Here is a 12281-nt window from a genome sequence, read left to right as displayed (position 1 = left end):
GGATTGAAAAGTTGCAGTCATGCATTAACTCTGCAGCAGACCATTTCATGTGCTGCATTGCTTCCACCAGCTACTGATTCATTTCAGGGAGGGCAAGGGAGAAGGCAGACTCATCCTGTTTCTTCAGGCAATACTGAAACACACTCAGCCTATTAAATTCACTCTTCTGAAAAAAGAACAAGTACCAGAATGAACACATGCAAGAGCAGCCTGTTCCCAGTGGCTTAATGCACACACACAGTCACTACCTCTGTGCATAATGCCTAGATCGGAGGAAGCATTTTTACAACAGAAATGCAAATGTGAGATCTGTGATGCCAAGGCAGGAATGATTAGCAATATGGTAGCAATGTACATGTGCCCTAAGTCTACACATGATGCATTCATCTCTTAAATTTATATTTTAAATGTCTGAACTCAGACAAGGTTACTGCAATTAATTGGCAAGTTAATCACTACCAGACTATAATGTGCTGTTAGCACCTGTATCTCTGATCTGGACGGATGGCTTTGATATTATTTTTTCTTTTGACAAGTGGGTGATAGCGGATATCCTTTAAGCTTATATGTAATGAAGCCCTTCATAAATCCATCAACACTTGCGAAGGGAAACTACAATAAAGCTCACACTGCCACAGGCTCTGTTATTGAAAGACCATTTGGCATTCTTATAATGAAGTTTCAGCATGCATGTGTTTTGGTTTGGGGAAACATAGGATTTCTACAAGGTTTTGTTTTGTTCCTCATACAAAGATATATTGAAACACACACAAAAAATCCCTTGTATGCCTAATTTACAGAATAACAGGACTGACACCCTCTCACTCATCCAGAATGAGATCAAATTCAAAAGTGTGACTAATAAAATAAAATAAACAAATACAAAGAGTGCAGTATTTTGGGAAAAATGAGCCCATTTTGTGATTTTTCATAAAAGCTATTTTTATGAGATTTAGCATGTGAGTTTTTTGGATGTGGAAAAATCTAGGGGCACAAGTAGGAAGGCAGAACGTGCAGCTTAACAATTAGAATAAATTAATATTTATTACGTTGTTTGCAAATTTGCAAGGCTAACAATTTTTTTTACATAAAACGGTGAAAGTGTCAAGTAAAAAGAGGGGATAAAAAGAACTGAAAACAGGTATACGGAGATGTGGAAAGGGGAAAATTAGACTCCTTCTATATCTGGACATCAGCAAGGGGTGGATAGCCTGCTTCCCATGCAGAGAGATTTAGGCTGGTCCTGATTCAGCAAAGCATTTAACTTTAAGGCCATGAGCAGTCACATTGGCCTCAGTGAGCCTACTCACATGTTTAAAGTTAAGTACTTGCACATGTGTTTTCCAGGATCTGTGGACCATAGAGGTTAATTTTTTCTGAATTTGAGCTGCTCGGGGCTGCAGGCCTAATTTGGGCTTGCAATGAATGTGACTATTCAAGCAAAACTGCCTTTTTTGAATGCAAATGGCTAGTTAAAATATTATCCAGGTGTTTTATGTATACAAATGCCCAATCTGTACATTCAGTCATGTTAACTACACATGCAAATTAGGTGCACAAGCAGTAGCAGGGAAAGTGCACAACTTTTGTTTTAGCTTCAGGAGACTGAAATGCAGCTGCCAAAAATTAATAGTCATCTTCACTCTTAAATATTCATCTCTGAATGAGTCACACCTCCGTAAGGGTAAATTGAACAGAAGATAATGGAAGACAGCAGGATTTGTGGCACCCTTCTAGCCAATCAGCAATACCACTCTGGGAAGGAAAAGGGAGTGAAGCATAGAGAGTAAGTATAGACATCATAAAAGCTGCTACAACATGACCAGCTAACACAATTGTAAAGGTGTTAAACTGTCTATACCAGGGGTCGGCAGCCTTTCAGAAGTGGTGGGCCGAGTCTTCACTTATTCACTGTAATTTAAGGTTTCGCGTGCCAGTAATGCATTTTAACGTTTTTAGAAGGTCTCTCTCTATAAGTCTCTGTATTGTATAACTAAACTATTGTCATATGTAAACAAGGTTTTCAAAATGTTTAAGAAGCTTCATTTAAAATTAAATTAAAATGCTGATCTTACGCCGCCGGCCCGCTCAGCCCGTTGCCGGCCTGGGGTTCCGTTCACCTAGGCCGGCAGTGGGCTGAGCAGGGCCTGTGGCCGGGACGCTGGCTGGCAAGGGGCTAGCAACCAGAAATCTAGACTGGCAGTGGGCTGAGCGGCTCAGCCCGCTGCCGGTCTGGGGGTCCATCCGCCGGCTCCTGCCAGCCAGGGTCCCAGCTGCCGGCCCCGCTCAATCCTGGTGCCAGTCTGGGGTCCCAGCCTTGTCCACATACAGTAGGTACCTACCTTCTCCCTGGTTCTAGCCATTCTCTTCCTCTCTCTGCACTGAGATGAGGGTGGGAGTGCACTGAGAACAGGGCTAGGGGTGAAGGAGCAGGATGGGGGTTGGGGTACAGGGTCTGGCCAGGAGCTAGAATGAGGGAAGGGACTCGGGGTTGGGGCAGGAGGTTTGGGTGTGGAGTGCTTATCTGGGCAGCTCCTATTTGGTGTGAGAGGTACAGGTGGGAATGTGTGTGTGTGTGCAGGAGCTCCCGTTTGGTGCTCAGGGTGGGGGTGGGGATGTGGGGGGTGCAAGAGTCAGGGCATGGGGTTTGCGGGGGCTGGGTATGTGTGGGGGGTGCAGGAATCAGGACAGGGGGCTGGGGGTGTGTGAGGAGGGTGCAGGAGTCAGGGCAGGAGGCTGGGGATGTGGGCTGGGGTCGTGGGGGGGTGCTCCCAGCCCCCTGCCCTGAGTGGCTCACGGCAGGGGGCTGGAGGGGATATGCTGATTCCATCCCCTTCCCCAAGGTCCCCGGAGCAGAGAGCGTGAGTGCACTGTGCTCTGCCTTTCCCTCTCCCCCTCCCTAGTAAGGGGATTGGCAGCAGGAAGGGAGAGGAGGAGGGGCAGAAACCCAGCACGCCGGGGGAAGAGGTGGGGGAGAGAGAAGCTTGCCTGCCCTGCAAGGAGAGAGCGGTGGGCAAGGGGTGGAGAAGAGCAAGCCAGGCCGGGCAGGATTTTTAATGGCACGCTGCTGTCTGCCATCCCCAGCAGACAGCAGCGTGCCATTAAAAATTGGCTCGCGTGCCGTCTTTGGCATGCGTGCCATAGGTTGCCAACCCCTGGTCTAAACAGTGTTATGGGGGAGTTAAGCTAACTCAATGAATTAACTTGATTGAAAAGAGCACCTTTTTGCATCATGTAGACACTACTTAAGGTGTGTGGAGATGATGCACTAGGAGATGGCTATGTGACTGTTTCAGTCTTATTGTAATATTACCCTGTTCAGTTTCCCTGTGACAGATTTTTGTTACCAATCTGCCTGGGGCATCAGTTGATCAGGCTGATGCCACAGGATTGTTGGGGGGGTGGAAATGACGAAACACACCAAACATCTAAATTTTAAAGCTTTATTGATAAAATAATAAAACAACAGCAGAGAGTGATGGGAATGCTTCCACGTCATTCAGGGGAAGAAAGAAAGGGTTAGCTCCCCAAGCCCTAACCCACTTTCATACTCACACACGCACGACCCGAGACTGGCTAGGCCTGGGTATAATGTCAGAAGAAGAGGCAGGGAAGGGTGGACGGTAGTGGTGTCCTGGGCCCAGGTCATCCAAGGATCCGCTGTTGATCGCCGAGTTGCTCCAGCTCTCAGGAGGGTTTTAAGTCCTGGCCTCCTTGGGTGGGGGGAAAGCGGGTATTCCACTCAGGGACCTCTGCTTCTGATGCTCTCTGTGCCAGTCCAAACCAGCTTGTGGTTTCCCAAAACATCCCGGCTCCGGAGACTTTGTTTTCTCTTCTATTGGCCTTCGCTGTTGCCATCTCATTTGCTCTCACTGTTCTTGCTGCTATCTCTGCAGCTCTGCTCAACTTAGTTCTCCTCTTCTCACGGCTGGGCAGCTGCTGATTTCTTGTTGAGCCCATGACCTTGGGCCGGGGCCAGCGTCTTATCTTCACACGGAGCTAGCTGAAGTGTTGAGTTAACCCATTCTCTGCTCTTCTTCTTTCTCCCCGCCGGCCTCTCGTATTCTGCAAAGGAAACTTCCACTCTCCACTCACACACCCTTGACCATCCTCAAAATGCTTTGCGATGCTTGCAACAGTATTAGCCATATATAATGCTGATCTGCCTTCCCTGGAGACTCCCTGAGGGAGGGCCATGACATCCCCATGAGCCTTTCTGTGCGCCTACATGCCTTCTGCAGTGACCTTCCATTCACAGTGCACCTCATGCATTTTTTATGCACGTGACCTTCAGTGTCTCAAGGTTTCAGAAATTAAGTCTTTAAGGCTTTTAGTAGGTTCTGTATAACTTTTCCAAAGCTTGACCATGCCAAACAAAGAAGGGCTGAATGGCTGAACAATGTCTCTCATTAGATAGGATTTTAATTATTCATCTGATCACACTTGCCTTTTAACCCATGTGAGGAAACCATGGGAAACTACTCTACAAGACGGCTCTCAAAATAGTTTTTAAAATGACTTTGGCAGCTCTACATTCACCACATATACAATTTAACCAGTGTTAAGAATATTAGAATATACATTAGAATATAAATACTGGGCCCATCTAGCCCAGTATCCTGTCTTCAATAGTGGCCAATGCCAGATGCTTCAAAGGGAATGAACAGGACAGAGCAATCCCCAAATGATCCATCCCCTGTCGTCCAGTCCCAACATCTGGTAGTCAGAGGCCTAGGGATACCCAGAGCATGGGGTTGCATCCCTGGCCATCTTGATTAATAGCCATGTATGGACCTATCCTTCACGAGCCTAATTCTTTTTTGAATCCAGTTATAGTTATGGCCTTTACAACTCCTGGCAAGGAGTTCCACAGGTTGACTGTGCACTGTGTGAAGAAGTACTTCCTTTTGTTTGTTTTAAACCTGCTGCCTATTAATTTCACTGGGTGACCCCTCATTTTTGTGTTTATGTGAAGGAGTAAATAACACTTCCTTATTTACTTTCTTCACACCATTCATGATTTTATAGACCTCTATCTTATTCCCCCTTAGTCATCTCCTTTCCAAGCTGAATGTCCAAGACTTTTTAATCTCTTTTCATATAGAAGCTGTTCCATACCCTTAATCATTTTTGTTGCCCTTCCTTTTCCATGTCTAATATATCTTTTTTGAGATGGAGTGACCAGAACTGCATGCAGTATTCCTGGTGTGGGTGTACCATGGATTTATATAGTGGCGTTATGATATTTTCTGTCTTACCTATCCCTTTCCTAATGGTTCCTAACATTCTGTTAGCTTCTTTGACTAGTGCTGCACATTGAGTGGATGTTTTGAGAGAACTATCTTCAATGACTGCAAGATCTCTTTCTTGAGTGGTAACAGCTATTTTACACCCCATCATTTTGTATGTACAGCTGGGATTATGATTCCAATGTACATTACTTTACATTTATCAAAACTGAATTTCATCTGCCATTTTGTTGCCCAGTCACCCAGTTTTGTGAGATCCCTTTGTAACTCTTAGCAGTCTGCTCTGGACTTAACTATCTTTGTGTCATCTGCAAACTTTGCCACCTCACTGTTTATCCCTTTTCCTACATCATTTATGTATACGTTGAACAGCACTAGTCCCACTACTGATCCTTGGGGGATACCACTATTTACCTGACTCTTCTGAAAACTGACCATTATTCCTACCTTTTGTTTTCTGCTTCTATCCAGTAACTGATCCATGAGAAGACCTTCCTTCTTATCCCATGACTGCAGACTTTGGTTAACAGCCTTTGGTAAGGGATCTCATCAAAGGCTTTCTGAAAGCCCAAATACCCTCTATCCCCTGGATCATTATTTTCCATGTTTGTTGACCCCCTCAAAGAATTCTAATAGATTGGTGAGGCAGGATTTCCCTTTACAAAAGCTGTGTTGATTCTTCCCAGCAAATCAGGTTCATCTGTATGTCTAATAATTCCGTTCTTTACAGACTATTAGCAGAAAACATTATGAAGCAAGTGTTGAAGTTGAAACGAAAAGTTCCCTTCTTCAGTTTGTGAAGCCAGGTTTTAGAGAACTGGGAGTGTCTCCTCAAAGGCAAGAGGACATTGGTCTCTGAGAGTTTCCCGTCCACGCCACAAGCTCTGAGTTGTGATCAGACAGCACATTTTCAGCAAAGATGTTTTTCATGCTGCCAGCTGTATGGCATTTGGAGAGGAAATGCTGGGAGAGATCCTAACAAAGTGTCAGAGTGGATTTATCTATGGCAGTCCTGCATAGATGCCAACTTCCTCTGTTTAGAAGGGACAGTGTTTTCCAGCACAGTATTTACCATTTTTCATGCTGTCCTTCTGTAGTGCTTCACTAGTTCAATGTATTTCACTGGCGTTAAAGGAGAATCTCTATTTTTCTCCTTAAATTAAAATTCAATGTGTTGGCACGTAGGTTTATTATTTATTAAATGCTGACAGTGTGCCTCACCCTGTACAGACATACGAGATGTACTGTCTGTCTTAAGTGGGCCCTTATCTTGTAACCCTCAGTGATTCCATGGGACAACTTGCATGAGTAAGGGTCACAGTGCCATGCCAGTAAGGGTTACAGGATTGGACCCTAAATCGGTAAAACATACAATCAGACCTAAAATGTACCAGGTGACCATAAGATGGTTTTAACACAGATCATTATTTAAAATAATAGAAGTATAGTTATTGCCACAGCAATACTCACAGCAGAGTGGGTTAAAAATGCATTGATTTAATGGAAGAGGAGGATGCGTAGTGCACAGTGGAAGGGAGATCCAGGTGTAGCAGGCAGAACGGACAAAGGCTGCAATTAAAGACAGGAAGGCAGTGTAATGCTAGCATTTCAGATTTAGCCTAATTAATGGGTTGTTCCAAACCACTGAGGGTATTAGGAGTCATATCCTTGTTCAGCCTCACAAGTCACTCTAGAGGAATGCTGGTGCCATTAGAAACTGGTGATGGCTTCTTCTTAGCAGAAATAATGCAAACATATCGAAAGTAAATCATATTTTCAAGTATGTGCTTTGGCTTTTTGTATTGTCTAGCCAGATAATTCTGTTTGCTGGTTTATTGGAGTGGCTTGAGAGAAATTGAATATGTCCGCACGCCGCCCTGTCGTCTCTCTCTCACACTGAAGTTAACTGCTTCTCACATGGCTAAAGTGTAATGTGTCTAAAATATGCATTCCTTGAAAACTACACACCAGTTGAGAATTCCCTGACATTGGAAGAAATCAGAAGTGCCCATCAAGGGGAATTTTAAAGTCTCTTTGTGCTTCTCTGGTGGTGCACCGGTACCTTACTGCAGGCCATGATCTGTCCTGAGGAATTCTTAGCTTTTAGAGCTGTGTTCATTCACAGACCATGTGGTATCTTGGGTCACCTGGGCTACCTCCCAGTCTTGGCTATGACAATGCTTATTAATAACCTTCTGAAATGTATATAAGGTTCAATGGACTTCATAGTCCAATAGTTAAATTTCACACCTGAAAGCACTGTCATTTAGAGTATGATGTGTTTGCGCAAAAATTGCACATTTGAAGATTTAATTTAAAAATTCCTTGGAAGCTGAGATCAAATTAAAGCACTTCACAACACATCCAGCATTGCAAGCCACTTTAGAATGTTATAACACCAAAACATCTATCAGCAAATCTTATGGGGGTAAAAGTCCCACAAAAATTTGGCATTTATAACTTTAAACCTGCCAAACCAATTTTGTCCAAACTTAGCTCATTTCTTAGACCACAACAAGACTGGCAAAGCGAAGTGTATTGATTTCTGAATTGTGTATGCACATTTCTAATCAATTGATGCACCAAACACACACACACACAGTTTCATTCACAAATAAAAAGAAAATTTTTGATGAAGCTATAAGCAACTGAAAAGGAGGATGACATGAAAATTCAATTGGAATTATATATTATATGGACAATTTAATTCCATCTCTCTATAGTGCATCAATTCCTAGGCTTTTGAAAGCTAAGTCTCGCTTTAGGAAAATAAAAATATTTGCATGCAACTCAAATCTCACCATATTAGCAGAACAGAATGGGGGAGACTTATGTTGCTCTGCACCACCCTAGCTGTCTGGTTTTTGAAAATTTGGGAAGTGCTATAATGGAAGTTGAAATTCAGCTTTAACCATGTTACTATGCAGATTTTAATACTGAATAGTAAAACAATTGAACAAGCAGATTATTCAGTTAATCAGGAAAAACACAATACACTATAATAGCATGCAGGTTAAATAACTTGTTCTATTGTGCTTATTGTACATAATGGGCTAGAATGGCAGGGTTTGTTTTGTTAGCTAGACTTGACTTCTCTTCCTCAACCTCCCCACCCCAAAATAGGCATCATGCTGTTAGGTGTAATTGTATTAGTATTTAATTTGCTTTATGGGCACACTATTGCTGGTTTTATTGCACAAACCTCTGGAGATTGGTTGGTTTTCCCTGAATAAAGAGTTGCTAAACAGAGTCCAGAATTAGGTACAGCCATTGTCATTGAGGGGACATTTCTAATGTGAAGGATTTTCCTGTGGAATTGTGAAATGGAATACATCAGAAAAGCTAATCATAACAATGCAGAGCCTGACAGCAAGGGAGGCCAATAAGAGAACATGAATAGATAGGGCGCATTAAATTTGCCAGGGCATCCTCCCTCTGACTCCCAGCCACATTAGTAACTGAACAGCGGGATTCTCCCAGGGCAGAGTCAATATCCTTCACCCAGGATTTGCTGCACAAATATCAATGGCATTTCCAAAAATGGAAACAGAGCAGCAGTTTATACAGTTTATCTTAAGTGTTGAGAATAGAAAATTTGAAAATAAGCGGGTGTCTGTGATCAACAGCTCTTTTCTGTGCTTCAGCAATTATATTTCCCCTCCTGCTGTGGGAGTGCAGCCAGAGAGAGTCTTTTCTAGGTCAGTGATGAATGTGGGATGGTGTCAAACATGCTCGAGTCCGGATTTGCCCACCCACGTGGGGCAACATGGAGAGCACTCACCACAGTGAGCCAGCCTGCATGGGGAGGATAGGTATAATGCAGGCAGCTAGAAACCTTGTTTGAAATTTAGCAGAGATTCAGAAATGTTCAGCACCATGGTGATAACATTTATGGGCCCCACAAGTGAGTGATAACATTGAAGCTTTCAGGCCCAATGTGGCCTTTGTTTATATTGGGGGGCTCTCAAACTTTATCATATTGGTCATATCACAATAGGGAGATTATCACATGGCCACCTCCCCTCCCGCTTCCAAATACATTACATCCATGTGGGCAAGCACAATGCTATTTCATGGAAACTATTAATAATAGATTTTAAACTAACTTCAGTGCAGCAAGTGTTTTGCCTTCTGGAAAATATAAATCTGGGTCTGTTTTTACTCTGTCATTTCATTTAATCTCACCCTCACAGGTTTCCCTTCCCTTCCCTTCCCTTCTGCAAGCTGAAGTACCTCACTAGCACCTCTCCACTCTGTAGCTCTAGTCTCAGGTGGTTCTGGTAAGCAAAGGCAGTTCCTGATTTCTCTTCTACTGCTATGTAGTGACAGGCCCAGGCTGGCTCCTCCCTCCTCATTTACAGCTACTTTTAAAGGCTATCAGCTCTACTGAGCCCACTCAGTACTATGAGGATTATTTCCATAAAGAGCGACAGCCTCTATAGAAGTTGGTAGAATTAAACTGGAGTTAACCCTGCACCTCTAAAAAGCAGGCCCTAGGTATGTTTCCAGCTGTGTTGAGTGGAAGTAGTTGACACTTTCTGAACAAAAAGCTTTTTATTTTTAAAAATGGCCTTTTTTCAAAATCAAAAATGTTAGTTACAAAAAACCTGACTTGAAAACTTTTTTTTTTTTTGCAAACTTTTATGACTTATGGAAGCTTTTAGTGAAACTATCAAAGTGGTTACTAACATTTAAAGTTTTGGTACAAACACCCAGCATTTAAAAGAAACCCTTAAACAATGGGGCTATTTCAAACCCTGAGAAACAAAGAAAAATGTAAATCTTTGCAATTTTTTTTTTCCTTTTTCAACTACTGAACATGTGTAAGTGCTTCATGGACCATAGTCTGATCACCTCTGAGTTTGGTGATGTACTTTTTATGCAAATCATGCCGGTTTGTACATGGGACATGATTTTTTTTCCAGTCATTTAGGTGCCTAAATACAGATAGGTTTCAGAGTAACAGCCATGTTAGTCTGTATTCACAAAAAGAAAAGGAGTACTTGTGGCACCTTAGAAACTAACCAATATATTTGAGCATAAGCTTTCGTGAGCTACAGCTCACTTCATCGGATGCATACTGTGGAAAATACAGAAGATGTTTTTATACACACAGACCATGAAAAAATGGGTGTCTGTGTGTATAAAAACATCTTCTGTATTTTCCACAGTATGCATCCGATGAAGTGAGCTGTAGCTTACGAAAGCTTATGCTCAAATAAATTGGTTAGTCTCTAAGGTGCCACAAGTACTCCTTTTCTTTTTGTAAATACAGATAGAAACTTAGGGGGATTTAAGGTAGTTAGAGAAGTTAGGAACTCTTGAAAATCTGCATCTTTAGGCACCTAAATAGCCTGGAAAATCTGGCCTATAGGAACATCTTAGTGGTAGGGCCAAACTTTTACTGGCTTCTAAGAGAATGACTCAATCCTTGGCTTGACTCCTACGAGTAAATCTGCTGCTTCTATATTAGTAACAGCTAGGACAAATCCACTAAGTAGCTGCAGTGGAAAGGTGAGCAATTACAAGAAGTACAGAATGGTGCTTCGGGCAATCAGAGTGTCTAATCAACAGAGACAGTGCACTTACTGGCCCCAGTCCCTCTCCACGTACACTGACATAACTGTTGGCAGCAGTGATATTCCTCCCAAGCTGCATGAGCATATAAATAATAAAAAGGAAATGTTACTTTAAAACTAAAAGTTACCTCTTCAATAAGTTCCATTACAGTGAGTCTGAAAATTGCTTAGAGCACATATTTTTCAGCACTGTAGATTGGAGTTAATTTCTGGTCCCACCTGTTCTGCAAATGTAGCCAACCTGGCACCCAGTTACAACATTGCTCTCCCCTCTTAGAGGCTAATTCTCTCTTGCAATATAGATGAGATCTGATTGTAGTCACGATAAAAGGTCAGACATGTCTGCTGCAGTTAGGGTGACCAGATGTCCCAATTTTAAAGGGACAGTCCTGATATTTGGGCTTTTTTCTTATATAGACACCTTTTACTCCTCCACCCCATCCCGATTTTTCACACTTGCTGTCTGGTCACCCTAGCTGCAGTAGCCCCGCTGCAGAGCATAGTTAAGATCCCATCTGTGCACAAATTGGAACTATATTGTAACTGAGCCATGGGACAGTATTATAAGTGGGTCACTGACACTTTAGTATAGATGAGACCCTTGCAACAATTGTAGCCAGAACCAACACAGTTCTATTCCACCTGTAGATTACAATACAACCTTTTCTTCTGAAATGTTACATGAATCACTTGCTGTAGCTGAGTTCACTCCACTCCAGCAAGACTCCCCCCCCTTTTTTTTTTCAAATAAGAGAAAGCATTTAAAAAGAACTGAAAAGAGACTCAGTGATCTGCTTTCCCTTGCTTGTTTTGACATCTCTCCTTGCTGCTGTCTGTTTTCATTTGATTGTAATGTCTTTGGGGCAGGGACTTCTGGTGCCATATAACTAATTGTGTAGGGCAGGGGTCTCCAAACTACGGCCCACAGGCTGGATCCAGCCCGGGGCTTCCATTTGTCTGGCCCTCCAACCAACAGGGGAGATGCGAACAGCTGAGCAGGCCCCCGGAGCAGGCAGGGGGAGGGGCCGCTGGCAGCAGCTCAGGCGAGGGGGGAGGGGAGTAGCTCAGCTGAGCTGTGCAAAGCTGTGAGTGCCCCCAGGAGCCAGTGTCCCCCCAAAAGGGGAGCAAACTTAGGGGAGAGTCATTGCTGCAGCCAAGCAGGCACATACCCCTGCCTTAGAGTAAAAATACAAGCCAGATGCTTAATTACATCTCCAATAAATGGAGTAAAGAAGATGGAATTTAACCATTTCATAATGGTTAAATTTTAACTACAGCCCTAATAGAACCAAATAGTCCCAACCAACAATGGGAACCTGGAGCTCCTCTTACCAAAGTATAGCCAAACTTTCAGTCCTTTGTCATTTTCTTCAGCAGAGCAGGCACAGGGCAGAGCAGACCCAAAAAGGGGAGCCAACTTACTAACTTTTATACCTGATTTAGAATTTAATGC

This window comes from Lepidochelys kempii, chromosome 13, assembly GCF_965140265.1.
Source record: "Lepidochelys kempii isolate rLepKem1 chromosome 13, rLepKem1.hap2, whole genome shotgun sequence".
In the NCBI taxonomy this organism is placed as follows: Eukaryota; Metazoa; Chordata; order Testudines; family Cheloniidae; genus Lepidochelys; species Lepidochelys kempii.
This window is presented reverse-complemented; position numbering follows the sequence as displayed.